General features: G+C 44.0%; 2 long non-coding RNA genes across 2 annotated transcripts in view; one reads left to right on the top strand and one right to left on the bottom strand.

The window, feature by feature from the left end:
• The window catches only part of LOC309637809, a 201,401-nt gene that overhangs the window by 54,689 nt on the left and 119,661 nt on the right, over positions 1–27,051 (bottom strand). The window lies entirely within an intron of this gene.
• Positions 4,669–27,039, top strand: LOC309637796. The gene is made up of 3 exons (XR_014250805.1): positions 4,669–23,076; positions 23,609–23,713; positions 25,843–27,039. It is a non-coding gene; the product is annotated as an uncharacterized lncRNA (long non-coding RNA).

Here is a 27,051-nt window from a genome sequence, read left to right as displayed (position 1 = left end):
TATTGACTCCTCCTCCAGTGCTAGCCACTTCTTGCCCACTGCCTCACCCCTAGGAGTCAATAGCAGTACCTTTCAAATGGAGATGCAGGGAAAAAAATTATTTCACTCTACCTTTAGATCAGAAAGTAGTCTCATTTAACTTAGAGTTGGGCTTATTTATGGTTCCTCTTCCTCCCTAGCTTTCAAGTTTTCCTTTTTCCAGGAAGAGAAGGAAACCCATCCATAGCACCTGGGTTCTTGACAGCCTGGCCCCAGGTTAATTACCTTACTCCTAGTCTGCATCTCATGTACCAGGTGACAGTGAAGCCAGTGTAGGACTTAAAGGGCAAACCTGGATTCTTGTCTCAACTCTGTCACCAACTCACGACATGATATGGGACATTTCATTTCACCTTTCTGGGCCCTGCTGTTCTGCTATATCAAACAGGAGGCTGAACTTGAGGTACTTGCCGACAATGAGATGCCATTATGAAGGTATTGGGCTGTTCATTCACTAAGAGGCTAAGAGATATGAGGGCATATAGGGGAAGAGAGTGAAGGAGTAGGATGGGGATTGGAATAATTGACATTGGGTGCCTATTCTGTTCATGGCCCTGTGCTGGTCATCCCCATTGCCACCGTGACTACTTATTTTTTACCATTTAAGAATTTTACCATTCTTATTTTGAGAATTTACCATGAGCCAAGAATTACACCAAATGCTTTACATGTTTTATGCCATCTAGTTCTCATAACCCATATCAGGGATCTCCAGGACCACCTTCACATTCAGAGATTCCCTAGAAGAACTCACGGGACTCAGCATATAGTTTTACTCATGACTAAGATTTATTACAGTGGCGTACTAAGGATACATAGGCAAATCATAAGGGAAAACGACACACATGGAGTCTGCAAGAATCCATGTTCAAGCTTCCTAATGCTTTCTTGAAAGAAGCATTTGCAAGAGAAATTAGAAAATACCTTGACATGAACGAAAATGGAAACCAAAACTTATAGTGAAATCAGTACTCAGGTGGGAAATTATAGTTGTAACTGGATTTAGGCAATTATAGAAAATGATTATAATGATCATGAATTATGAGGTGATAACTCCTAAGGTGATTTTGGCATGACTCACGTGTCAGAGGGTGGGAGATGGTCTAGGGTGTTACACGTTTTATAAGTAGGAACTTCTGAGCTAACTAGGGATGAGCTGAAGCGTATAGTGTGGGAAGACATGGGGAGGATTGGGGAAAAGGTGAAGTAATTGTTGCAGAGACTGGTCGTAATGATCATGTGGCTGTGGAAGGAGAGGAACAACCCTGGTTGGGAAGAAGAAAACACCTTAGACTCTGAAGTCAGGGGCAGAGGGAGGGATCGTTAATCTATCTTAGGTTTTGTCTGTGAGATATCTGGCCGATTTAACCCAGGCTTTTGCCACTACCCTCAGTTTGACTACTGGCCAGCAGATGATCTTAGTTTAAAAACTCAGAACCCTCCCAACAGCCATTGACTCCAGAAAGGAACAGCCTCATCAAGAAACAATAGAACAGGATTAACTTTGTGGACATTGACGTGATTCCCTTTAGCCTCATACTGTTATGTTGGACTCTCTTGTACATTTTTCACAGATCAGTGATTTTTCTCAATTCTCTAGCATGAATGGTAATGGACAATTGTATTGCCCTGGATTTTTTGCTAGCCAGTTTAGCTGGGGTATGTGCCATTGCTAGTTTTTCTTGTCTCACCTGGATTAATGACACATTTAGTTGGCTTGGCTCTGGGTGTGGAGCCTGACATGGTCTTTCCTCCAGTGAGCCTGGTTATACTACTGTGAGGCGTAATCATGGTCACTTTTGTCCAGTGCTACCTAAGACAAATGGAATATATTTGGCCCAATCCTCTATCTGTACAATTAATTAGAGTGTCTGATGACCTATGTGGTGACTTATGCTCCCGAGAATTCTTTCTGTGTTAGAAGTTAGGAGGTAAAGTTGTAGGGGAATGGCTCTACCATGGTGCCCTGGCAATTTCACGCACATCTATATAGGCCGTGCAGGCAAAGGCTTGAACTATAGCTGATTTGAGTCTTGGCAGATCATCTTGTGATCATTCCAGAACATGAGAGGATGAGAGGAACTTTACAAGATTTTGAGGCCATCTCCCACTTCTGTCCCTATCCCCGTGGGAGGCTGCCATGAGAGAATTTGTCATTGCCTCCCAGATTCTGATGAGGTATGAGGCTTTCTGCCCCACTCTCCTCAGGTTATAACTGCAGACTATAATACTGTTTAGCTGCAGTCTAAAATTGTCTCCTCAGCAAGGCGTATCCCACAACCCACGTTGCAGTCATCCAGCCCCCTTTCGTTTCCGTGTCATTGTTTTTGGTGTGTGGGACAAGGACTTGGGGAACTGGGATATTTGGCTACTCTTTCTTTTGCTGTTTATGTAAGTAATACATTATTATATAAATCTAAAAATGGCATGTTGTATCTTTACTGGTCAAATCAGTTAGGAGTTGGCCTTGGCCTTGGCCTTGCCTGCTGCTGTGTGTTTGACAGAAGAACAATAGAGTAAAAATATATGGTTAATTATGATAGACTATTCCTCTCCTCTTTAGTTTTCTAAAAAATTTTGAACCAAACGCTGATCATAGTCATAAGAGACCTTTCTTCAGGTGGACGATGACTTAGTCATCAGTTATCTGAGGTCTCCTTGTTCTGAGCTAAAACTCCCATAATTGTTTTGTCACCAGTTCAGTTTTCTCCATCTGGTCCCAAAGAAAATCATGGGAACATTTTTTTGTATGCTCAACCTTCCTAGTGATCTTCCCCAAGTTAAGAGTCTCTGCTTCCTTCTCAGCACTCACAGACTATCAGCTAGTGTCCCTTTATGAGTTATTCCAGTATCCTCTTAGAAACCAACCAACCAACCAACAAGCCTGGGAGTTCATCTGAGGTCTCCTTTGCTCTGTGACTTTTCATAGGTATGGTATCTGTAAGCTCTCAGTACCTGGGTAGCTATAACGCATCTGAACCTGTAGACTTGAATTCCTGTGAAGCAGACATCATCTTCCTACCTTGTTCACCCAAGAGACTGAATATACACATGGACAATGGCCAAACCATATAGAAAAATAGAATGCTGACCCACAATCTGCAGCAGCCCGTCCAGGAAACCAACCCACTATCTGCAATAACCAGTCCAAGAGTTCAAACTACTATCTGTAGCAATCAGTCCAGGAAGCCAAAATAACCCCTGTAGTAACCAGCCTCAAACAGCCAGAATTTGAATAATGCTTCCCAACCAATCACATAAGATGCTTTGCTTCTAGTAAGCCCTCATGCCTACAATCTTTACTCAGAGCATACCTGAAGCCTTCCTTTTTTCTTACTACAAAGCTTTCCCACTTCTCTGCCAAATGCAAGTATGGTGGCTGACTTCCTTGCTATAATAAGCTCTGAATAAATAGCCGTTGCTTGTTCTCAGTTGGGAGGTCTTCCTTTATTTCCACAACTTTCTTTAAAAGCATAGCTTCCTGACATGCTGTGTGATGTTAGGTAAGTCGTTTCCTCTCTTTGGGCCTTACTTTCGTCAACTGAAAAACTGGTTCAACATTTAATCATGCTTTTATTCAACAAACATTCTATGCCACTTAAAGAAATTGGGCCCTAAGAGGTGCTAGACATTGGGCGGATGTTAGAGGCACAAAGATGAACATATCAAGGACATAGTCTGCTCTCTGGGAATGTAGAACTTAGTAAAAGGAGGCAGATATGTGAACAGGCATAGTCAAGTGAAGGATGTGCTACCTTATACCAGCATCCATCCTACAAAGGTGCAACGAGGTGGAGAAGAGTGGTCAGTGGGAAGAAAAGGGCCAGGAAAGGATTCCCAGAGGAAGCCTTCTCCCCAGCCTCCCCCCACCCCCCCTACCGTTCTCCTTGATTTCTGCAGCGCCCGGAGCCCTCAGTGTCTCTGGGAGAGCTGGACCACTCTCCCCTCCCTACTTTGCATGGCGAGAAGGGAGTACCATGGAGACGCGGAGCCCTCCACCGTCCTAGAGAAGCCGGAATGGCAAGAGTGCTGCAGCCTCCGCCTCTCGCATGCAGAGACCTGGCCCACGCAGAAAGTGGGGAACTGGGCATGGGGCTGGCTGGGGCTTGGACCCTGGCTCTTGTTCGGGTGGCTCCCGGGCCGGAGGCCGCTATGTCAGGCCCGCCCGGGTCTGGAGCGTCCCTCCCTGACCCCGGGCAGTCCCCAGTCGGGCCCGGTGAGCGCTGAGCCGGCGCCACGAAGCTGGCTCGGTTCTGACCCGGGCTCTAGGCCCAGATGAGGGGCGGAGAGGAGGCAGTGCGGATACCGATAAATCGGGGTACAGCCCAGAGTGGAGGGCCCGGAGGAACAGGCAGGGGCAGAGTGGATTCGACATCCCCCAGGCTTGCGGCGGCAAGGGAAGCACACGTGCAGATGCACAGGCATGAGCCAGTTCTGGGGCAGAGGTGTCCCAGCACAGAGCGCTGTGCGCGGCGACGAATGGCCAGAATTTCCACGACTGGTTTTACAGAGCTGGTTTTGTTTGAGGTGGGTCTTGAGAAGAACATGAGGTTGCAGGAGTAGGAGGAAGGATCTGGATCTTCAGGCCGGGGGTGGAGGGGGGTGGGGATGGGGGGGGTGTGTGTAGGTCCAAGGATACAGATCTGGGCAAGGAAAGGGTTTGGGTTCATAACGGAACCGTGACAGTATAGGGCATGAGGGTGGTCTTGCAGGAGATGATCCTTGAGAAGTAAGCTGGGTCCCTGAATGGTGGCTGGAATTGTCTGCAGTTCAGAGGAGTTGGACTTTTTTAGGCAGGCAAAAGTGAGCCAGCCAAAGTCTTTGAGCCTTGGAATGCTGGGTAAGTTGCTGTGGGAACATTGCCGGGCAAGGACTGATGGGGATGGACCGGAATTGGCCCCTCCATAGTATGGAGATTGAGATCCTGAATGAGGCAGTGGCTGGGAATTATAATAAGTCTTGATGGCTCCAAGTTAGCAATGTTTGTGTTTCTCAAGGAAGAGAGTGAGAGAGAAAGGCAAGAAAAGAAAAGGTGCAGGAGCTAGGGCTCCCAGAAATACAGAAAAAGGAACATTGGGACTGGGATGTGGGGAAGAGAGAGTAGGGTAGGTACGTTAGGCAGTAGTCAGAGTTGGGCTCTGCCCTGTTGAATACAGCCTCTTGAGCAGCCTGAGTGTTCTGAGGGGCCCTTAGCTGCCTCTTTGGCTGATGGCACTGACTGGGAGGGAGAGAAGAGCAAGAGTCCTAGACAGGGGCGGTAGGGGTGGCAGGAGTGAGGATAGAAGACAGTGTGCCATAGTAGGTAAGAGCCAGAGAGTCCAACAGGCCTGAGTTCTGTCTCAGCTCTTTAACTCGGGGGATGTTAATCTCTGAGTCTCAGTTTCCCTTCTGTAAAATGGGTCTAATGTCCTTCTCACAGTCTGTGAGGCATGCCCAGAGTAATATATATAAAGTGCTTGGCACAGGCTCAATAAATATCAGTTGGTCTTGTTATCAAGGGTTGGTGACCTCTGAAGGAGGGTACACTGTGGAGAAAGGATGGCACTTAGAGCACATATGGGAGTGAAAAGGGAAAACTTGCAGAGACTCATGAAAAAGATGAGAGGATGTTTGCTGAAGTAAAAATGAAGAGACATGAGAAGATTGGTAGCTGATCCCTTGTATCTTTGTAAGTTGGGGGCAAAAATCTGTTGAGAGTTCCCTTAGACATTCAGAATCCAGAAACTCAGTGGGCATCCCCTCCAGTACCTCTTAGTGCCTGGGTCTAGCCAGACTCCAGGCCTGGGTCCTGGGATTGTCCTAGGGCATTTAAACACATGTTGTTTCATGAGTCAGTGACCTTCGAGGATGTAGCCATCTATTTCTCTGAGAATGAATGGACCGGCCTGGCCCCTGCTCAGAGGGCCCTGTACAGGGATGTGATGCTGGAGGATTATGGGGCTGTGGCTTCCCTGGGTAAGGGTCTTTCCCTTTGGACTCTGCCTCTACCCTTTGGAATTTCTTGGCTCCTTCTTCCTCAAAGGCTCAGGAGTCTTTGATAACCTCAGTTGAGTGGCAACTTCAGGCTCTTGGATTCTTAATGACCCAACCTTAGTGGTTGCTGGGAAGTAGGAAGTCTTGGTATCAATTCGGGCCTCACATAGGACTTCCTTACCCCTGGCTGAGAGCTTCTGTTCTCCTGATTCATGTGCTGTGGATACAGTGGGAGGAGAGAAGATTCCTGGTGCCCCTCTGAGCCCTCAGTTCCCACCACCTCAGTTTGGGAGACCCAGCCCAATACCAGCCATCCTCATGCAGACGTCTGAACTTGAGAGCTCTCGGAGAGGGAAAGCGCAAGAAAGCTCAGTTCCTCAAAGAGTGAAGTCATCTCTTTGCTCACTCACGCTGTTATTGAGCACCGCTTCCTCTCTGTTTCCTGACCTTAGTGAACCTCCAGGCCCCTCTTCCCTGGGTCTCCTGTCCCTTTTCCCGGACTTCTTTTTCTTGTTCTCCCTAGTAATTTCCCTTCTTTCCCCTCCCGCCCCTGAAGACACAGGCCTGGGAGGAGCCCTGGGATTGCTCTGTGTCACCCTACTCACCTGCCTGTCCCATTTCCTTCCTGTCAAGCGGCATTTCCATTTCCCGAGCCGGCTCTGATTTTCCAGCTGGAACGAGGGGAAGGAAGCACCATGGAGCTTGGCTCCTCAGGGAGCTCTGGATGGAGAGGGCCCGAAGGGCATCTCCTCAGGTGAGTGAGGATACATGTGCCAGTCATCTGACCAGTTCCCTTGTCTTAATCTTTAAATTGTCATGGGTGTGTGTTCTCTTAACCTAGTGCTGCAGACACCAGTGGGATTCCTTGTTTTCCTCTGTTCCCATGGTTTTCCATCTTCTTGAGTCCTTGCTTTATTCATCTGGGCTCTTCTGTGTGCCATCTTCATACACCTGTTTTGCCTCTTCCCCATCTCCACTGTTCTTTTCAGGGCCGTTATGTATCTTTACTCCCTGACTTTTCTGTTTCCTTTCTGATCTGAGGTGGCCTTTCTACTTTCCTGGCCTGCTTATAATCTTCCAGCAGAAGATTCGGACTGCCGTTTGGGGTATCATGGCCATTTTTATCATTAGAAATCAAGAAGTCTAAATAACCCTGAGCCAAATACTTCCTGTTCCTCAGCGATTTCTGGTGGGAAAGCCCTGGCATTTGTTTAGGCCCAACACAGGGCTTCCCTGCTCCTAATTTCCTACTGAGAACTGTGTCCTCTTATTGCCCCCGGCCGCATTTCATCTTCTTCCCACAGAGCCTCTTCTGTGGGCACAGGTGACTTGAGCTGTGCCCTCAACTTCCCCATTCACACAGTTCCTTGCTGTGTCTGGAAGTCTTTCCATGTTAGGATACCGTTGATTGCAAGTAACAACCCAATTCAAACTGGCTTAAATAAAAAAGAGGAATTTCTTGTTTTGTGTAATTGGGAAGTCCATAGGTAGAATGGGCTGCAGGTACATTTTGATCAGAATTTCAGTCTCTGCTCTTCTCTGTCTCCTCGTATGTTGGTTTTGTCTGTAGTCTGGCTCTCGTGGTTGTAAGGTGATTGGTAGTTGTAACCAGGACTGTGCTTCTTCACACCAATGGGGAGGAACAGAGCAGGCCTTCCTTAGACTTTAACCATTGTGAATCACAATCCCAAGTATTGCTCTGCTGCACCATCTTAAGTCTTATGCCGGCTCTAAATCGGTCTCTACAGCCAGGGAAAAGCTGTGCACTGATTGACTTGGCCTGGATTGCTGGTCCCTGAACGGATCTCTCATGTAGTGAGTGGGATGGGAGAACCTGTTTGGCTTAGCTCAGTGAGGGCCTGTACCAGGAGCTGGACTTGGGATCACTCCCACCCAAAGGGCCTGGCTACTCCCTAGTGGGGGAGGGGTAGAATGGATGTAGGGAGGCACCTACAGTATCCTCTACGTTCTCTCAGGATCTCAGTACGTACTCTCCCTGCCACTCAAGGGCATTCTCATCTCTGCTTTAGGCAGAAAGCTAACGGCTAAGTTATTCCTTGAGCAAAACCCTAACTCCCTGACTTGCGGCAGCCCTCCTTGGAGCTCATGTCCCTACTCAGAGTCTTGAAGAAGAGAATACTCACGAGGCACACAGTCCTTTGCCTCAGCAGCATGAAAGGTCATCATTTTTTTTTTTAAAGTCCTCTCCATATATTTATTTATTTATTTAATTTATTTTTTTTATACAGCAGGTTCTTATTAGTTATCCATTTTATACATATTAGTGTATATATGTCAATCCCAATCTCCCAATTCATCACACTGAAAGGTCATCATTTGGAAATTGCAGAATTGATCTGTTTCTTAGGAGGATTTAGCTGGGAGTTACAAAGAGACCAATCTTAGCCAAGTCTGAAGAATTTATTAGAGTGGACCTTTATAAATAGTGGTGTTTATTGTTAGAGTAAGAAGTGACTTCTGGGAATGGCTGAATGAGGCTTTGAAGCCATTTCTTATGGATGCCATAGAGAGACCCATTGTTGATCCTTTGTGAAAAGAGAAGGCAGTAGATAAATAGACAGGAAGGAAGGAAAGTAAGAGGTGGTGCTTTCCCAACATAGCCTCAGGAACAGCTCCTTGCAATTCTGTCCTATCCTGATACTTTTCTATATGAATTGGCTTTCAGCTCCTAGGGGCAGGTGCAGAAGAGACCTTAGTCCTTCCTGTTTCTTCTTGACATTTTAAAATGAGTGATAAGTTTTTGTATATTGGTGAACTGATGGAATCACAACCTCCCTGAACCTCTATTTCCTATCCTTTATATTCTTATTACTCTCAAGTTTCAGGTCATCTGTTTTACCAGTCTTTCCCCAACCTTCATTCTCCCCTACCACTTCCATCTCAGCTCCTTTCCTAATGGGCCCCACTTCTCCAGCTGAGTCAGCCTTATTTATATCTTGATCCTGGCAGGATATCCATTTCTAAAGCCTGCTGGGATCTCCCATCTTGAGCAGGTGGAAGAGCCATTGAAACCGAAACTGCAAGGAGAGGGTCCAAGCCTAATTTGTACCGGTAAGTGAGAGGGAAATGAGCACTTTTCTCCCAGTCACACATTTTTCTCCTGTCTTTCCTTTGTAAAACGTTAAAATTCCATTCCATTTATGTTCTAAATCAAAGACCGTCTAAAAATCCCCAAATCAACTAATTAATCAGAGGAAATGTAAACTCTAAACTTTCAGCTTTTATTTGGACAAGTGAAGATAATTAAATTTGGATGGATCTTTCATCTTAGGCTCAAACTGAACAGAGGCTTACCTATCTGGCTGCAGTGGTCAATCAATACGTTAAAGGTAAATGCTGTATTTTTCTCATTGTGTTCATTGCTAGGGATCAAAAATCAAGTAATATATGGCTCCTATCCCGGAAAGGCTCACAGTCTGATGAGACATTATACAAAAATGTATAATTATAACAAAATGTGATGCTGTAACAGAGATTTGAATAAGACACTATGGAACAAAGAGACACTTTGCCCAACACTGCCTAAAGTAATTCAGGGAAGCACTTTTCATGGTGGACCTGGTGTTTGGATTGAATGAGAAGACTTTATTTCCATTCAGTGTTGAGAAGTATGAGAGAGTCTTCTTTGTGCTTCCCACCGTGTGTGATAAGCTCAGGGTCCCCAGGTATACCACAGATATTCTTTATTTCTGAACAGGTCCTCTGCTCTGAATCCTGGCTAGTTCTTCTCATGTTATAAACTGAACTACCTAGAAGGAATTTTGACTTAACTCCCTTAGAATTCAATTCAACTATTTCCCAAGAGCATCCCCCGCCCCCAACTCCCCACCTGCCTGCTCCATGCTTGCTCTGGTGCTGGAAATCAGAGCCCTCAGCCCTCAGGGACTGTCTGCCTAATTTCTGCCTTTTTATTTTGGTTGCTTTCTGTGTGTTAGCTCTGTTTCACCGTTTTCAGCTAGGTCAGGGCCACTTAGACACAGGGGTGGCACTTGGAGAAAAATGGACATATTAATACCACTTGGTGACCTTAGTCACTCTGTCATGGGTAATGATGACATTTGCAGCTCTGGTTTCTTCTTTCAGAGTCTGTGTCCAAGAGTGAGAAAGAAGGTTTTATTTTGAAGGAGGATACTTTTGAGGAGGCACAGGACCACATGGTGCTATCAGGTGGACCCCAGTGCTGTGGTTCCCAGGAATTCTGGTTTGGAAAAACCTGTGAAGAGGAGAAAAGCAGGTTAAGGAGATGGCCTGCCTACCCCAGTAGGGAAAGTGTGGAGAACACTACATGTGACATTACAGAAGTGATTGTCAAGGATGAGATGATCTCAGTAGAAGAGCATTTGAAGGATGCTGATGTTTATACCCACCTTGTACCTCAGAAAGGTCTACGTGAGCAGGTATTCTATATATGTGAAGAATGTGGCAAGTGTTTTGATCAAAATGAAGACTTTGATCAACATCAGAGAATTCATATGGGAAGAAAGTCTGTGGATGTAAGGAATGCGGGAAGACTTTCAGTTTCAGTCACACTGCATTGTACATCAGACAATTCACACCGGGGTGAAACCCTACGTATGTCAAGAATGTGCTAAAGCCTTCGTTTGGAAATCAAACCTGACTGGGCACCAGAGAATTCACACCGGAGAGAAACCCTTTGAATGTAAGGAATGTGGGAAGGGCTTTAGTCAGAACACAAGCCGTACACAACATCAGCAAATCCACACCAGGGAGAAACCATATACATGTAAGGAATGTGGGAAAAGTTTTACTCAGAACCCAGTCCTTCTTCGACATCAGAGAATCCACACTGGGGAGAAAGCTTATGAATGTAAGGACTGTGGGAAAGACTTCATGTGGAACTTGGATCTTGCTCAGCACCAATGGGTCCACACTGGAGAGAAGCCTCATGAATGTATTGACTGTGGGAAAAGCTTCATTTGCAAGGCACGCCTTACTCGTCATCAGAGAATCCATACTGGGGAAAGACCCTATAAATGTAATGAGTGTGGGAAGGCCTTCAGTCAGAATTCTGTTTTGATTATGCACCAGAGGCGCCATGCTAAAGAGAAACCCTATAACTGTCAGACTTCTCACTTTCTTGAACATTAGAGAATGCATAATGGTGATACTTGTTTATAATTCTTATGCTACAGGAACCCCAGCCACAAGATGAGATGACTGCCCACAGTGTGCTGTAACTGTAATAGCCAGTATTGTCTTGCCCCTTCTCCTGAGTAGATACCCTGTACTCCAGCAAGACTGGTCTCTCTGTTCAGCCATATTCATACTAGACAACATTTAGTTGAGCACCTACTCTATGTCAGGTACTGTGCTAACCATTTTACATACATTCCTTAACTTTTCTTAATCCTATAAGGTAGGTACTCTTATCCTCATTTTACAAATGAGAAATCTGACGTTGAAAGAGGTTATAAACTCATTCAAGTTCACTCAGCTAGTAAAGTTTAGAGTTAAGATTGGAACCAGGCCTATCTGACTCCCGAATCTATTGTTCTTTATCTGTGCACATTTCTGCTTCTGCCTGTTTTTATTTGCTCAAATTTCCCTGGGCTAAAAGTCTCCTTTCCTCATCTAAGACCCAGCTCCTTCAGGTGAACAGACCTCTCTTCGTTTTCTAATTGTAGGCAGTACCACCCAAGTTGGTATTTAATTATGTGCTGTCTTATATTTTTTCTAATAGTCTCATGCTGTTAGTCTGGCTAAATGACTCTTTGAGGATCAACACCGCATTTCTTTATGTTTTTCAAATTTTGAAACGTATTTATTTTTGACTAGCTATAACATACTCATGATATGATAAAAAAAAATTGAAATAGTTCAAAAAGGTGTTCAGTGAAAAGTAAATTTCCTTGTCACTCCTGTCTCCCAGTCCTCCTCAGAGACAATATATTGTTTCTGTGTCTTTCTGGGTACACGCCCGCACAACTATTTATTAATACTACTTTCCGTAAGTCTACCCCACTTAAAACCGTATTTGATATAGTGATATTGCTGTTACTTTGCCAACTCCAGGACCTTCTCTTCCTCAGAAGTTGTGGGCCTCCTTTAGGTCACCAAGGTAACTTAAGGAAAGCAGTGGAGATAGTCTGGGTTGCAGAGTCTTGGGAGACCTGATTGCCCTTGTGTTATAAGAGAGTACTCTGGGACTGGGAAAATGTAAACCAAGTGGGAATTTTTTTTCATAAAAATCTGTAGAGCTACAACCCCTCTCATTGCACCACTATCCTAAATTCTCTCCTAGTCTGTCCCCTTCTCATCACCATAATACCTACATCCCGAAGTAAGCTGTGGGGCTATCACCAAAGAAGGGAGAAGTGGTCACTTCATGCTCTATTGGGTATCCTCAATCAGTTAGCAGTGGAAATATAATCCAGTATCTTGGCGTCAGGGTCACAGATGCCCTGCATAGGTCCAGGATCAAACATAAATGGCATGCATAGATTCTATGCAGCAAGTAAGGGGAAGGTGAAGAATTCCAAAATTAACTATACTTGAAATCAAGTCTGTAAAATAAAGTATTTTTAGAAAGGGGATACAGGCTGTTAAAATATTAACTATGAAGAAATGCAGGATATTAATGAATGGTATGAACCATCTTAAAGAGTCAGAGAACCAAAGGCCCTATTCAGAGAAGAAGAACGCTGGCCAAAACAGATGAAACATCCATTCCAGATTCCCCACCTTTAGAGCCATTTTCCAGACTGCAGTTTGCCCCATTGCTATTTAGGCATCCCACTTTATAAGCTCCCAGCCAGTGAATATAATTGTTGATAAAGGAGCAAGGAGGAGAAGCCAGAGGCCTGCTTGGACCAAACTTCTGCTTCCTGAAAAGTACAAACATACTGATAACTGGAGTTTCTGACTGCTGAAGCCAAAGGCCATGTAGTAAGTAGAACTTGGTCTGGTGTAGTCCAGCTAGAGTACCTCTAATAAGCAGTAAAAATTTTATTTTGTACTACGCAGACGAATATGAGTTCACAGACCCATTTCCATTACGAAATGGAAATGAGTGATGTGAACACGTGTTTTGAGGAAGTTGTTTATTATGCAAATATTACCGAGCACCTGCTTGTATGCAAAGCACTGTGCCAGGTGCTGTAAAGGAATGATAAGTCAGACCTGCTCCCTGCCTTCCTGGAACATTAATCTAGTGAAGATTAAAGGAACCAACCAAAAAAAAAATCAAGTGAACAAGATTATTAAAGATTGCTAAGTGCTCTGAAGGGAATGAACAAGGTACAGAAAGTGGGGCCCTCTTTCTATAGATGCTCACAGAAGGCCTATCCTAAGAGGTAACATTAAAGGTACGACTCAGAGGATGAGAAAGAGCCTCTTGTATCAAGGACAGGAAGAACAGCAGGCAGAGGGAACAGCTGTGCAGACTCCCTGATGTGTGAAGAGTTTGGCACGTTCAAGAAAACAGAAGGTTTTCGCAAAACGAACAGGGCATATGTGGCACCAGTTGGGATTATACAGGTCGATGGGCCAGATCATTCAATTCCACCCTAAGTGAAAAGAAGTCATTGAAGGGTATTCAGTGGAGGAATGACATGTTTGATTCTTATTGTAAGGCGATGATGAGCACTCTGGCTGCTAATAGAAAATGGGTTGTAAGGGGACGAAAGTGAAAGTAGAGGTCATGTTGGAGACTGCTAGCCGTCCAAGTTGGAGATGATGGTGGCCTGGAGAGGGTGGTGGTAATGGAAATGAAGAGAAGGTGGATTTAAGATATATTTTGGAAATAAAATCAGTGAGCTGCTGCCAATGGCTTAGATGCAAGGGTAATGGACAGGGAGGAATCAGGGATCGCTTTCTGGCTTCTGACTTGAGCAGCTGAGTTAGACAGTGGTGCCATTTACTGGACTGAATAAGACTGGAATGGGAATAGGTTCGGAGATGGAAAAGTCTAGAACTCTATTTTGGATTAACACTTGCAATAAGTGTGAGATATACAATTAGAAATTTCAAGTAGGTGGTTTTATATATGGTCTGGACCTCTGGGTTAGTGATACCTGGAGCTGTACCTTTGAGAGCGGTCAAACGAACAGAAAGTATTTAAAGCCATGGGAAGAAATGAATGTAATCTCCTAGAGCTGCACTATCCAATACAGTAGCCACTAGCCACATGTGGGTATTAAAATTAAATTTAAAATGTATGTCCTTAGCCACACTGGCCAGATTTCAAGCACACAGTAACTATATGTGGTAGCTGGCTACCTTATTGGATGGTGTAGGCGTAGAACATTTTCATTATTGCAGAAAGGTCTATTGGGCAGTACTGCCCCCAGAGACAGTACAGCAAAATATGAGGGCCCAGGATGAAGTCTTATGGAATATCAACTCTATTTAGGGAATTGGACAGGGGGAAGCACCAAGGAGAAATACTAAGAAAGAGCATCAGTGAGGGATTGGCAACACTACACTACCAGTGGCAACATTATGCAGGCAGCAGTTGAAATAGGGTTGACTTTCCAATTGGGACTCTAAGGAGGTGCTCATTAAAATCCTAAATATTCAAAAGCTCCCAGAGTGCAGGTGATATATATGTTAGTATTTTAAAATGGGAGAGAGAGAGAGAATGAATAAGAATAAGAACCCATGGAAATGGAACTATGAAAGAGAAGAAACAGTTTGGACTTACAGAAGAGGATCATGGAAGTTGATCAACCCTAGGAACTCTCTTTCAAAGATGGAAATGTTTGTAGGCAGAGTGGTGGAATGGCAAGACAAATTTTAGAAGTGTCACAATGAGAGAATTAGCAAAACATGGCAAAAGATAGGTGTTCTAGGAGGATTAGAAATAGCACGTGGAAATGGATGTCCAGTAAGACAAAGTCTCTAGCAGATATGAAAAAATCCTGGGCATTCCACATGATCTGACTTAAAACATTGATGACGTGGCAAACCCAAAATTCACATAGGTAGGGTAGGGGAGCCTGGAAGATACCTCAAAGAGATTGGAAATTATCCACTGGAGAATCTGGAACTGAGAGTATATTTTCATCAAATTTGGAAGGTATGTTACGGTATGACAAACATTAGTCCGGTGGGATTCACGAAGTCAAGGTTAGGGCATGAAAGGTACCTATTTAGACACTTAACCTCCAAGCAACTGAGATGAAATACAAATGAGGAGCTTGTGTGACCACTAAGAGAAAATGTGATATTAAGGTGCTATACAAGAAAACAGTGCTTTCAAATATAAGCCAGGATCAGTATAATTAATTTGCAAATGACAGAAAACCCAAATCTAACTAGTTTAATAAAAGATGTTTATAGGCTCACATAACTGAAAAGTTCAGAGGTAGGACAATGTTCCAATACCTATTGAGAGGGACAGAGTTCAGACCTAGAGAAGATTCTCTGATGTTGAAAGACAATTCTCTGGCCGGTGATTGAGATGTAAATTATAGAGTGGAAAATTGCTTCCTTACTTCAGCAGAAAGAGAAAACAAAAAGAACTGGCTTTAACCATTTTTTTTCTCCGAAAGAAGGACTATATTTGTCTGGTGGAAGTGATATAGATGTTGGAGTTAAGCAACTGAATTGTTCAGCCTCTATCCCCATTTCCAGCATACGTAGTCCAGGCTAAAGTGTGCTTAGCATGAATGCAGCTGGAGACCCGACGTCTTCTGAGTTCCACTGTATTGTACCCCCTAAAGCCGATAAAAACTTATTCATTGTCAAGTATATAACAGAAACTTTATTCTGTTGATAATATCAAAAGAAATGAGAAAGAACTGGTATGAAAGAAGAAGCCAAACAGTACATTTGTCTGGCAGACCATCAGCTGGTGTCTTGGGTTGTGTCTTATACTACAGATTTCTCTTCCCACAAGAGCACCCGGTAGAAAACTCGACATAGGCTTTTCACTCTGACCCCTTCTCTTTGAGAAGATATTAACCCTGAGTGCAAGGGATCTAACCACCAGGCCCCAAATTTATTTTATTATTTTCCTGGGAGGCTCAAAGGGTATTCAGGCAAATGGGGCTAAGCTCCCTTACTATTTCTGCCTTGGGGGTGGCGATCAGATTCCCTGATGTTCCTTTGAAAAATACAAGCCTGGGTGAAGAGGAAACAAGAAAAAGAGGGGAGTGATATATGCTGGAAACTGGTGGCAAATAAGATTCAAAACAAAAAGAACCCCCAGGATATATATAGCGAAAGTATTCTGAAAAGGTGACAGATACACCTGAGGGAAGCTGCACATGGTGATGTTAACATGGAAACTGAAAATCAACTCAGCGCAAACATAAGAGGTGGGCATGGTCCATCCGGAGAGCCTTGATGCCGGGTCCACCTGCAGGTGGGGCTGGAGGCTGTTGCCCTGCAGAGTGGGAGTTGTTCTGAAAGACTAGTTCTGGTTCATGACAGCTACTCTCTATTTCTCTTCTATCTGTCCACTAGCTCCTCAGCCCATAGCAACTGACCTCTGCTCCCACCAAACTCCTTGAACTGAGGTTACTACCAGCGCCTGGCTTCCTGGGCTTCATCATCTACAGTATGTATCCCTGTTGGTAATTTACACCCCTTGAAAATGTCCTCTTGGCTCTTGGGTCACCACTTTCTCCTGATGTTCCTGACCTGTTAGTTCCTGCCTCCTTTGAGTTTCCTCCATTTCTGTCCACCCTCTAAAGGTAAGTAGTCACCTAGGGATCCAATCTTGTCCCTCTTCTAACTCTATACAGTGTCACCAGGTGACAGGATTATTTACCCATTTGGATTAAACTACATCTGGGGGACTTCCCTGGCAGTCCAGTGGTTAGGACTCCTCGCTGTCACTGCCGAGGGCCTGGGTTCAATCCCTGGTCAGGGAACTAAGATCCCACAAGCTGCGTGGTGTGGCCAAAAAAAATAAATAAAAATAAACGACATCTGGGAGCCACATGTACAAAAATGAACTTATTATCCTTACCCACAGGTACACACTAACCCCTGTTTTCTCCACCACCTGCCCACTTGTCCAGGCCAGGAACCTCATGGAAATCTTCAGCTCCTCTCTGTCCTGCACCCTCATAAATAGACTATGTTTTAATGATTCCATTTCACGGATGCAGCAGCTTGGCCATTTCCTTTCCACATCCTCTGCTCTATTCTCCATAGTTACCACGTCAGAGTTTTGTGATAGCTGTTGTCTTTTCAATCCTCCCTCATTCTTAGATCAAGAAAATTTCCTTAAAATGAAAATCAAATCATATCACCCTCTTTCTGAAATTCCTTTAATGATTCTCCCTTGTCTATAAAACAAAACCCAAGTTCCTTAGATGAGTATTCAAAACTATGTCAGTGATTGGTTATAATCTATGATTTTATGCTCTCTCCTCATCTCCCACTTAAGTCTCAACTGCACCCATACTTCTCTGCTTCTCATTCTCAACCACATCTTGCTCTTTCAAGGAATGTGTGAATATATCAGTATAGGTCAGTGGTTCTCAACTGGCAGTGAATTTGCTCCTTTCTCCCAGAAGACATTTGGCAATGTTCAGACACATTTTTTTGTTGTTGTCACAATTGGGGATAGGGCTGCTACTGACATCTAGTGGGCATCTAAAGGCCAGGGATGCAACTAAATATACTACAATGCACAGGGAAGTCTCCCACGACAAAGAATTATCTGGCCCCAAATGCCATTAGTGCTGCTGTTAAGAAAATCTCGTATAGGGCAACCACATGTGGAAGTCTGTTGATCATATCTACTGTATCAGACAAATAGGTACAAAGAGAAATAGAACATCCATGTCCAAGGAGTACCTATTTACTCTATTGGCAAGAAAACACTACTTGTGTTAATATTGGATAGAAGCTCTGTGAAATGAGCTTTACCTGTGAGAATTTGTGTTGTGTTTTCTTTTGTGCCCTTCAGTTCATGCTTTTAACTACTCTTTGTCCTTAATAGAGTCTTTCTACCTACAAAGATGTGGTGTCTAGCATCATCTGACAACTTTTCCCATGACCCACATGCCTCGCTTCCCTCACCTTCCTGGAAGTCTTTTTTTTTTTTTTTTTAATATTTATTTATTTATTTGGCTGTGCCAGGTCTTAGTTGCGGCACGTGGGATCTTTAGTTGCGGCATGTGGGATCTTTTAGTTGCAGCATGTGGGATCTAGTTCCCTGACCAGGGATCGAACCTGGGCCCCCTGCATTGGGAGTGCGGAGTCTTAGCCACTGGACCACCAGAGAAGTCCCCCTGGAAGTCTTTAGAGTCAGAATGCCATGAACTTGGGGAAACTGCAGACCTGAAATAGGGCTGTGAGATTTTTGTCTTGCTGTTCATGCATGATGTGTGAGCAGAGGGAGGAGAACTGGGTGTGACAATCGCAATCATTCTGTCTCAAAACAAACCAGTTAAAGTGTAAAGATCCACCAGCACATATAGTTTTATGCAGTTGGGAATCTGTGGTCTAACCAGTGGCAGCTGTTGTGTTGCAGGCATTGTCTTTAATGAGTGTACCTCGCAGAATCAATCCACGGCAGGATCCCTGTTTTCCAGTGGTGAACTAAGGAGCTGACACAGAGTGGGATTTGGAAGTAGGTTACTATTATAATACTGTAATATTTGGGACATGCCTTATAACTTGGGATGTAATTTTAACATGACTACCATTCTTTTTTTTCCGACTTACCTTCTCCCCACCCTTGCCAGAGTGATAAAATTAATGAAGAATCTTAAAATCCATTGATATATCTTAGGAAAAATATAGTAGTGGGGAGTCATCAAAATTTATTGTTAAACCATCTGTAAGTCTTGTTTCAGTTTTGTTCCTTTGACTCATTGACTTTATTGCTGAAAAGGACATCTGAAGTTGTCTAGTCCAACTATCTTATTTCAATACAGGAAAAAAGACAGAGGTTGAGAGTTAAGGACTTTTTCAAGGTCTTCCAGTGTTTGCCTGCATTTTTTTTTTTTGAGGAGTGATAGCATCTTTATTATTGCTGTTAATGGAACAAAAGGTACCTAATCACACCAGCTTCTCTTTTGAAAGAAAACTACAAATAACCTAATAACATCACATATCAAAGGGTAGTTACTTTTGCTGCCTTCTGTTAAAAGCAGTAACATGCTAGGAAACCACACATTGCTCACACATTGCCAGGAGCATGGAGGGAACTGAATAGACTGAATAGCATCAGTCTATTCTTATCACATGAAGCCAGACACAGTCAACTCTCAGTAAGCCATTCGCATGGAGGGAACACTGATAATTCCCAATAGTTATATCTGCCATTTGAATGCATCACATAGTTTGTTTAGGCTCCTATAAAATTAATTTAAATTAAAAATGTGATCCTTAAGCCAGTGTTGACACATGCCAAAGAGCATGAGGTAATGGTGCTGGGGAGGCAGGGAAACATCAGACTAGTATTAGTACTGGGCCACTGGATAAACTAAAGGCACAAGACACATATGTGGAGAACTTAGCCAAGAGTGGCTAGGAACTTCAATATATTGTCACTCTTTCTAGATTGGTTTTATATGGGGAGCTATGTTTTTCAACACACCGTATGTATATTTTGTTTGTTTGTTTGTTTAGTGGGCAAATGGATTCATTCAGTTCTGTCACTTTATGAGTATAATTTTACTGGGTCGTATTAATAGAAATACATTAATACTCTACATAAGCTAGGTAACATTGAGTACACAAGAATAAAGTACTTAAAAGGGCAAGATCACATCAATAGCCTATCCTTGTCCTGTGGGACAGATAAGGGGATCTTGAATTGAGGTTTTTGATAATAGAGCTTTAATCGGCACAGTCATACTACAGAGAGATGCAGTGGTGTTGAAAAGCACAGGCTGTGGATTCAGTCTCGCTCTAATGATGCCTGCATATTTAATAAACGTTTTCCTATCTCTGGTGTGTAGTCTCTAGGGAACTCTATTTACAGTTTGGGGGCTCCACATTTCTTCTTGGCTTATTAATCCTCTGTCCATTATCTCCCCCAGCTTCCTCTCCTGGATGCTTTCCTGTGATCCTGTGATTATGAATCTGGATTCATGGAACCTACAGTTTTCTCAGGCTCCTTCCTGGAATGATCGCTGCGTTGTCTCAGCATTCTGAGATGTGCCTGTTATCTTTCTCTCGTGAGCAGAGAATCACACTGCCAGTACAAACACTGTTAAATGTTAAAACAGAACCTGGGGTAGAGGTTCTTTATGGGAGTTGTGATCAGTCCATCTTGCTGATATATCGTTCTCTGCCTTAAGCTACTGAGAATCATACTTTTCTCCATAAGAAGAATTGAAGAAGCTAGATGATGACAGGTTGTGTCCCTTAAAACCAAGCCTCAGATGAGCTTTGTTCCCTTTGACCTCTGTCCACTTGAGTTTTGAGGTAAGCCAGTGCAGGCACTTCATGGAAACTGTGTCCGAGGTGAAGCTGCATCCATCTATATTCACCAAAAGGAGCCTCTGAGAGGTTTCAGATAAGACAAGATAGGTACAGAGAAGAGGTACACCTGGCCTGAGAGGACAGGATGAAGCCTGGAACCTGAGTGGTGGCGGCAAGAATTACCCTTAGGACATGGGTGTACATGAGGATAGGCATAAACTAGTCATATGGAAACTCATTCCCTTATTCTCTTATTAAGCAACATTTGAATATATTGGTGTAACGCCAAAAATGTGGGATATTCTAACCAACATTTAGAAATATTGTAATTGATGATTTGGCATCCATTGATCATAGGGTCAAACTAACAGCCAAAGTTGATTATATTTCCCCTTTGGGTGTGCAAAAATCATATTACAAACCTTCCAACCACAGACCCCAACATCTGTGTTTTGCTTCCTGCCCAGCAGGAGAACGTCCCCACCTGACCACTTCCCACTGCTCTAGGAATAAAGGCTTTTGCCTATGCTTTCTGCCCCCTCCTCTGCCTCCTGACTGACCCCATGGTGCTTCCCCATGGGCCCCCTGCGTGGTGTGGCATGCCCCCTCTTTTCAGGAACTGTAAGTACTTCTTCTTTTAAAGGCAGTTGTTTCCTTGTCTGTGACCTTACCATACATGATTTCTAAAAATCCTGGGTGTATGTTAAACATGAATGAACCCCACAATGTATACATTTTTATGGCAAGTAATGGTAAATGCTATGAAGGATAATAAAGCAGGGAAGGGGTATAGAAAGGGATAGATAGAGTGATCAGGGACAGACTCTGATGAGGGGACATTTGAACAAGAGACCAGAGTAAAGTAGGGAGCAAGATGTGCTGATATTTAGGGGCAGCTTTTCAGGCAGAGGGAACAGCAACTGCTAGGGCTGAGGAGGAGGGAACATGCTTGGACCGTGTACATAGGGAGATGGTGAGGCTTCGGTGCTTAGGAGGGGGATGGGTTCAGCATATGGCAGGTGGACTGAATTGTGTCCCGCCCAACTTTATATGTTAAAGCCTTAACCTCCAGTACCTCAGCATGTGACTGTATTTGGAGACAGGATCTTCAAAGCATAATTAAGTTAAAATGAGGTTGTTATGGTGGTCGCTAATCCAGTCAGACTGGTGTCCATATGAGAAGAGGAGATTAGGACACAGACACCAGGGGTGCACATGTGTAGGGGGATGACCGTGTGAAGAGGCAGCAAGAGGTTGGCCATCTGCAAGCCAAGGAGAGAGGCCTCAGAGGAAACCAACCAGCTGGCACCTTGATCTTGGACTTCCAGCCTCCTATACCATAAGAAAATTAATTTCTGTTAAGCCATCCAGTCTGTGAAATTTTGTCATGGCCTAGGGCTAAATCATGATGGCAAAATGTTACCTTGCAGTTATGGTTAGTTAGTCAGTGTGGGTGGAAGTTTGATCTTTGTTCTCCTGGCCCAGTGTTGTTTTCTCTAATCTTTTATATGGCTTATGTTTTCAGGTGATTTGCAAGCTTCGTGATAGCATTCCTCACATACCCCTAAGTTGGAATATCTAAGTTATTTAATTTAATTTTTTGTTTGACATTTAATTGATGAAGAGGAGTCTCACCAGCCCGCCCAACACAATATCCTCTTCACTTTTCATTCTTCTTTGGTCTTCTGAGGCCATTCCCATGATCAGATTTCCATTTTCAACAATGTTACTCTCTTGGACCAACCATAATTATCTTGTCTCCTTTTGCATCTTTGGCCGTGAGACCAGATGTAGCCCCTTTCCCTTTTGGGTCCCAGGGCTTTTCCTTGTCTTTCTTCATTCCCTATGCTCTGTGAAACCAATTTGTAAACATACAAAAGCTGTGTATTTACAGCATACAGTCGTATCTTTGATGATCTAGTTCCCTCTCTAACATTTGCATTTATTATTTTTTCTCAGGTTGTGAAATCAGGGCTGAATTTGCGCTTTAGGCCTCAAAACAAGACATTTCTGAGAAAGTGAATCCCGTGGCTTGGCCTCAGAGGAACATTAAGAGACCTTCCCCAGGGACCTGGTTTTCAAGTTACCTGTGAATCAGAGAGCAAGATAGAGAGGCCTTCAGGAAGTCTCATAAGGGATGGAATGAAGAAAAATAAGAGAGATTCAGCAAAGGAGGGAGTAAATAATGAGAAAATTCCTATAAAAAATAGATGTCATGCACATAAGAAATCAGAAAAAAATGTTGGGGTCAGTTCACATATCTGCAATTTCCAGGTGTGTAAAGAGTGTGGCAAAGCCTTTAACGTCAACTCAGCGCCAGCAAGTCAGCACTGGAGAGAAACCTTTTAGATGCAAGGACTACAGCAAGGCCTTCAAGCAAAAAGTCAGCTTAAATCAATATCAATGGATCCAAAAGAAAAAAAGAAAAGGAAAGAAAAAAGAAAGAGAAAACCCCAGTTTCAATGGATCCACCCTTGGATGAAGCACTACAAATGCAGAGTGTGGGAAAGGCTTCAACAAGAGTTCAGGATTGAAGCAGCACTGAAGGCTTCATGTTAGAGAAAAACCCTGTGAATGTGAGAAATGTGGGAAAGTCTTCATTCAGAACTCGAATTTTATTCGTCATTGGAGAATTCATCCTGGAGAGAAACTTTTAAACGTAATCTTGTTCTGTGTGTCCCCCTAGTGCAGGTTAGCAGGCCCTCCCCTTCTTGGCCCGATTATCCCAATCCAGCTGTACCTCCTGCCCTCCCCAGACTCTGCTCCAGCCAGTCCTCTCCACTCGCTGCAACACACACTGTTTCAGTTTCTTCCTCTGAGCTTGCGCTTTTTCTGCTCCCCCAGATGCCTTCTCCCCATCTCTTCCCCTTTCTTTGATCCTATCTAGCCTTAAGACTTTTTGAAGCTTACCACTTTGACTCTGCCTTTCTCACTACAGCCTCTTTTGTCTGTTTTCTTAAAGACAGCCTTATTATTATTATTTTTAAAAAATTTTTGGCCGTGCCATGCGGCATGTGGGATCTTAGTTCCCCGACCAGGGATCGAACCCATGCCCCCTGCATTGGAAGGGCAGAGTCTTAACCACTGGACTGCTGGGGAATTCCCAAGACAGCCTTATTCTATTTACAATGAATTTATATGCTGGTTGTTTTGTTATTGTTGTTTCGTATTTTTATTTTTTGTTTTCCCTCCAATTGACTCAATGTTATTTCCGACTCTGCAGTGGTGAGCTTCTCCATAGCAGGATTGGTCAGGAAGATGGACTGTCTCCAAAGGAGATGAATATAAGGAATGATCTTGAGAGTGTCTGTCTTTCCTTAGATTTTAGGTAAGTTGTTTGCCCTGAGACTTCAGCTCTCTGATGTGTTCAAAGAAATATTTCAGATTATCTGGCTATTTTTTTTTTTTTGGTTGCGCCATGCAGCATGTGGGATTTTAGGTCCCTGACCAGGGACTGAACCCACGCTTCATGCAGTCTTAATCTCTGGACTGCCAGGGAGGTCCCAGTCTGGCTATTTTTTGTTGTAAGGGTGGGGCCATATTCTGCAGATTTTAAAGAAATTTTATTTATTTATTTATTTATTTATTTATTTATTTATTTATTTATTTTTGGCTGTGTTGGGTCTTCATTGCTGCGTGTGGGCTTTCTCTAGTTGCGGTGAGTGGGGGCTACTCTTCGTTGCGGTGCACTGGCTTCTCATTGCGGTGGCTTCTCTTGTTGTGGAGCACAGGCTCTAGGCACACAGGCTTCAGTAGTTGTGGCACGCAGGCTCAGTAGTTGTGGCACATGGGCCCTAGACCACAGGCTCAGTAGTTGTGGCGCACAGGCTTAGTTGCTCCGCGGCATGTGGGATCTTCCCAGACCAGGGCTCAAACCCGTGTCCTCTGCATTGGCAGGCGGATTCTTAACCACTGCACCACCCAGGAAGTCCCTTCTTCAGTTTTTCAACATCTTGAGAAGAGGTGGATTTTTGGATTTTTAAAATTTTCAAAGTGGACCACACTTAAAAAAAACAAAACAAAAAACTGAACAACAGTTTGTAGATATTCATTAGCAACCAATGCAATGTGATGATTTTTGAGAGAGATGAGACACATAACATGAATCTCACATTCCCCAGACCTTCTCCTTGGGAATATTTGCCGAGCTGTGGCCCAGAGAGTTACAGCCTTTCTCAGTGTGTGGAGGAGATAGAGATCAGACCTGCTATATGTTTTTCTTTTTTTAACGTATTGTATAAATATGGAGAAATGTGTTGAAAAAGCACCAAGCAGTTGACAAGGGGGAGGAGTGTGTGACATTACCGGTGGCTGAATCCAGAGCCATTTCCAGGTCTATCCTGTATGGTTGTGATAATCGTGCAAAGAGGAACTGGTCTAAGGGACAGATGGGAGTTGAAATCCTGCCCTTGTTCCATTTGCCATGTCACGCACCTATGGGATTGTATCTCTTTAGGAGCTACTCTTTCCTAATAGGTACTGATGTGCCTTATGGGCTATTCTGGCCTTTCCCAGCATTTTTCTCTGTTGCTGTCTTTCACTCTAGAGTATAGGAAAGCTAGATATTCACATTTCCAGTCTATCTTGCATTCTATCGTGCAATGGACATGATAATGACTGTTACTCGTCACCTAGTCTCCATTCTCTCCTGCTTCCATAAAAATTGCTAATTTTCCAGTTTTTTCAGCAGGTATGTTTGGCCATGTCACCAACCTCTGGCCATTGTGAAATGGTATGTGCAACTCTCTGGCCATGCACTTAAATGCATGCCCAGCACCACCATTAGACCAAGGAAAACAGGGTCCCACCCCAGGGCATGTGCCCAGGGTGTGCAGGGGGTCCTGCACTTTTAGTTCCTTCCTCTACATTTTTTTTTAATTGGTTTACTTTTATCCTTTTATTTATTTATTTGTTTTGGCTGCACTGGGTCTTAGTTGCGGCATGTGGACTTCTTAGTTGCGGCATGTGAACTCCTAGTTGCGGCATGTGAACTCTTAGTTGCAGCATGCGAACTCTTAGTTGTGGCATGCATGTGGGATCTAGTTCCCTGACCAGGGATCGAACCTGGTCCCCTCCATTGGGAGCGTGGAGTCTTAGCCACTGGACCACCAGGGAAGTCTCCCCTTCCTCTACATTTTAAAAGTCATCTGCTGTTGCCTGGGTGTGGCTAGGTCAAATAGGACTGTCACATGGGGCGCTCCGAGAGTAGATTGCGATCTCCACGGGCCCTGGGCTCTGTCTCTCCCATTTGGGGTGCTCTCTGAGCATTTACTCAGTGTGTGGGCCGACCAGGTGTCCTAAGGAGCTCCAGAATGCACACCTATAGGGTTGTGCCAGGGCCCTATGGCTGGACCTCAGTTCTAGGAGGGAGGCCAGCCTGGGTTTTTCCCACAGGATCACATGACACTGGGCCATCAGAATGATGCTGACTGATTCGGGGTGACTCATTCATCTTAGGCACAGGTTTGAGTTCAAGGCTCTGGGCTACTGTGGGTCTGCTGTCATCCCTTGGGGTGGGCTGCATGTGTGGGCCTCTGTGTCAGCTCTTGCTCTTCTGCGTTCCTACTGCAGTGCTGCTTATGGGCCACAACACCCAGCGACAACAGAGGTGGCAGCAAATATCCTTTATCTTGTGCATTCCCCACTCTTGGCCATGAGGGTGGTCACTCTTCCCCGCACAACATGTCAGGCAGTTCTCTGGGGGTGGCCACACCTCTCTCCTCTGAGGGCTTTCAACAGGCTTTCTGATAGATGTCCTCTCTTACCCCCCACTGATGCAGTGACGCCATGCTGTCCTGGGTCAGTCTTAAGCTGTGCTGGAAGGGGACATTCATTTCTTGGGTGAATTGAACTGCTCTTCTTAACTCTTCACATGGGCCCATTGCTTATCCTCCCCGTTGTTGGTGGTGGTATGGAAGGGAGAAGGATAACCGACATTGAAAGACATCACATTCTGGGAATGCAGTGATTATAGCGGTTGCTATGGTCTCAATGTTTGTGTCCCCTTCAAAATTCATACGTTGAAATCCTAATCCTGATGTGATGGTATTAGGAGGCAGGGCTTTTGGGAGGTGCTCTCATGAACGGGATTAGTGTTCTTACAAAAGAGATCGCACAGAGCTCCTTAGCTCCCTTCCACGTGAGGGCACTGCAAGAAGGCCCTGTCTATGAACCAGGAAGAGGGCCCTCACCAGAATTCGACCATGCTGGTGCCTTGATCTTGAACCTCCCAGCATCCAGAACTGTAAGAGATAAAATTCTGTTCTTTATAAGCTACCCAGGCTATAGTGTTTTGTCTAGCAGCCTGAATGGACAAAGACAGCAGTTTAAGGGCAGTTGTGGTTGTAAAATATGTGATTTCAATGATTAGACTATAACATTCCAAATGGTAAATTTAACATGACCAGAAAACTTATTACAGTTAATATTTTACTGAATATCCTGCGTAAGACTTGTATTTGCAGTTATTGTAATAACCTTTGAGGATGTCATTGGAAACCAATGTTCATGGGTGGCATGATGATTCAATGCCATTAGTAATGATCTAACCAGCATTCAATAAATGGTATTAAAGAACTGAAGAGGCAAGAATATCTATATTGTTTCAATTCTGTGGTGAGTTCAAGGATTTGAGGGATGATCAAGAAAAGACAAGACCTGAAACAT

Source organism: Balaenoptera physalus (genome assembly GCF_965194825.1).
Source record: "Balaenoptera physalus genome assembly, chromosome: 11".
Classification (NCBI taxonomy): Eukaryota; Metazoa; Chordata; class Mammalia; order Artiodactyla; family Balaenopteridae; genus Balaenoptera; species Balaenoptera physalus.
Note: the sequence above shows the minus strand (reverse complement) of the source record. Positions and strands in the feature narration are given on the sequence as shown.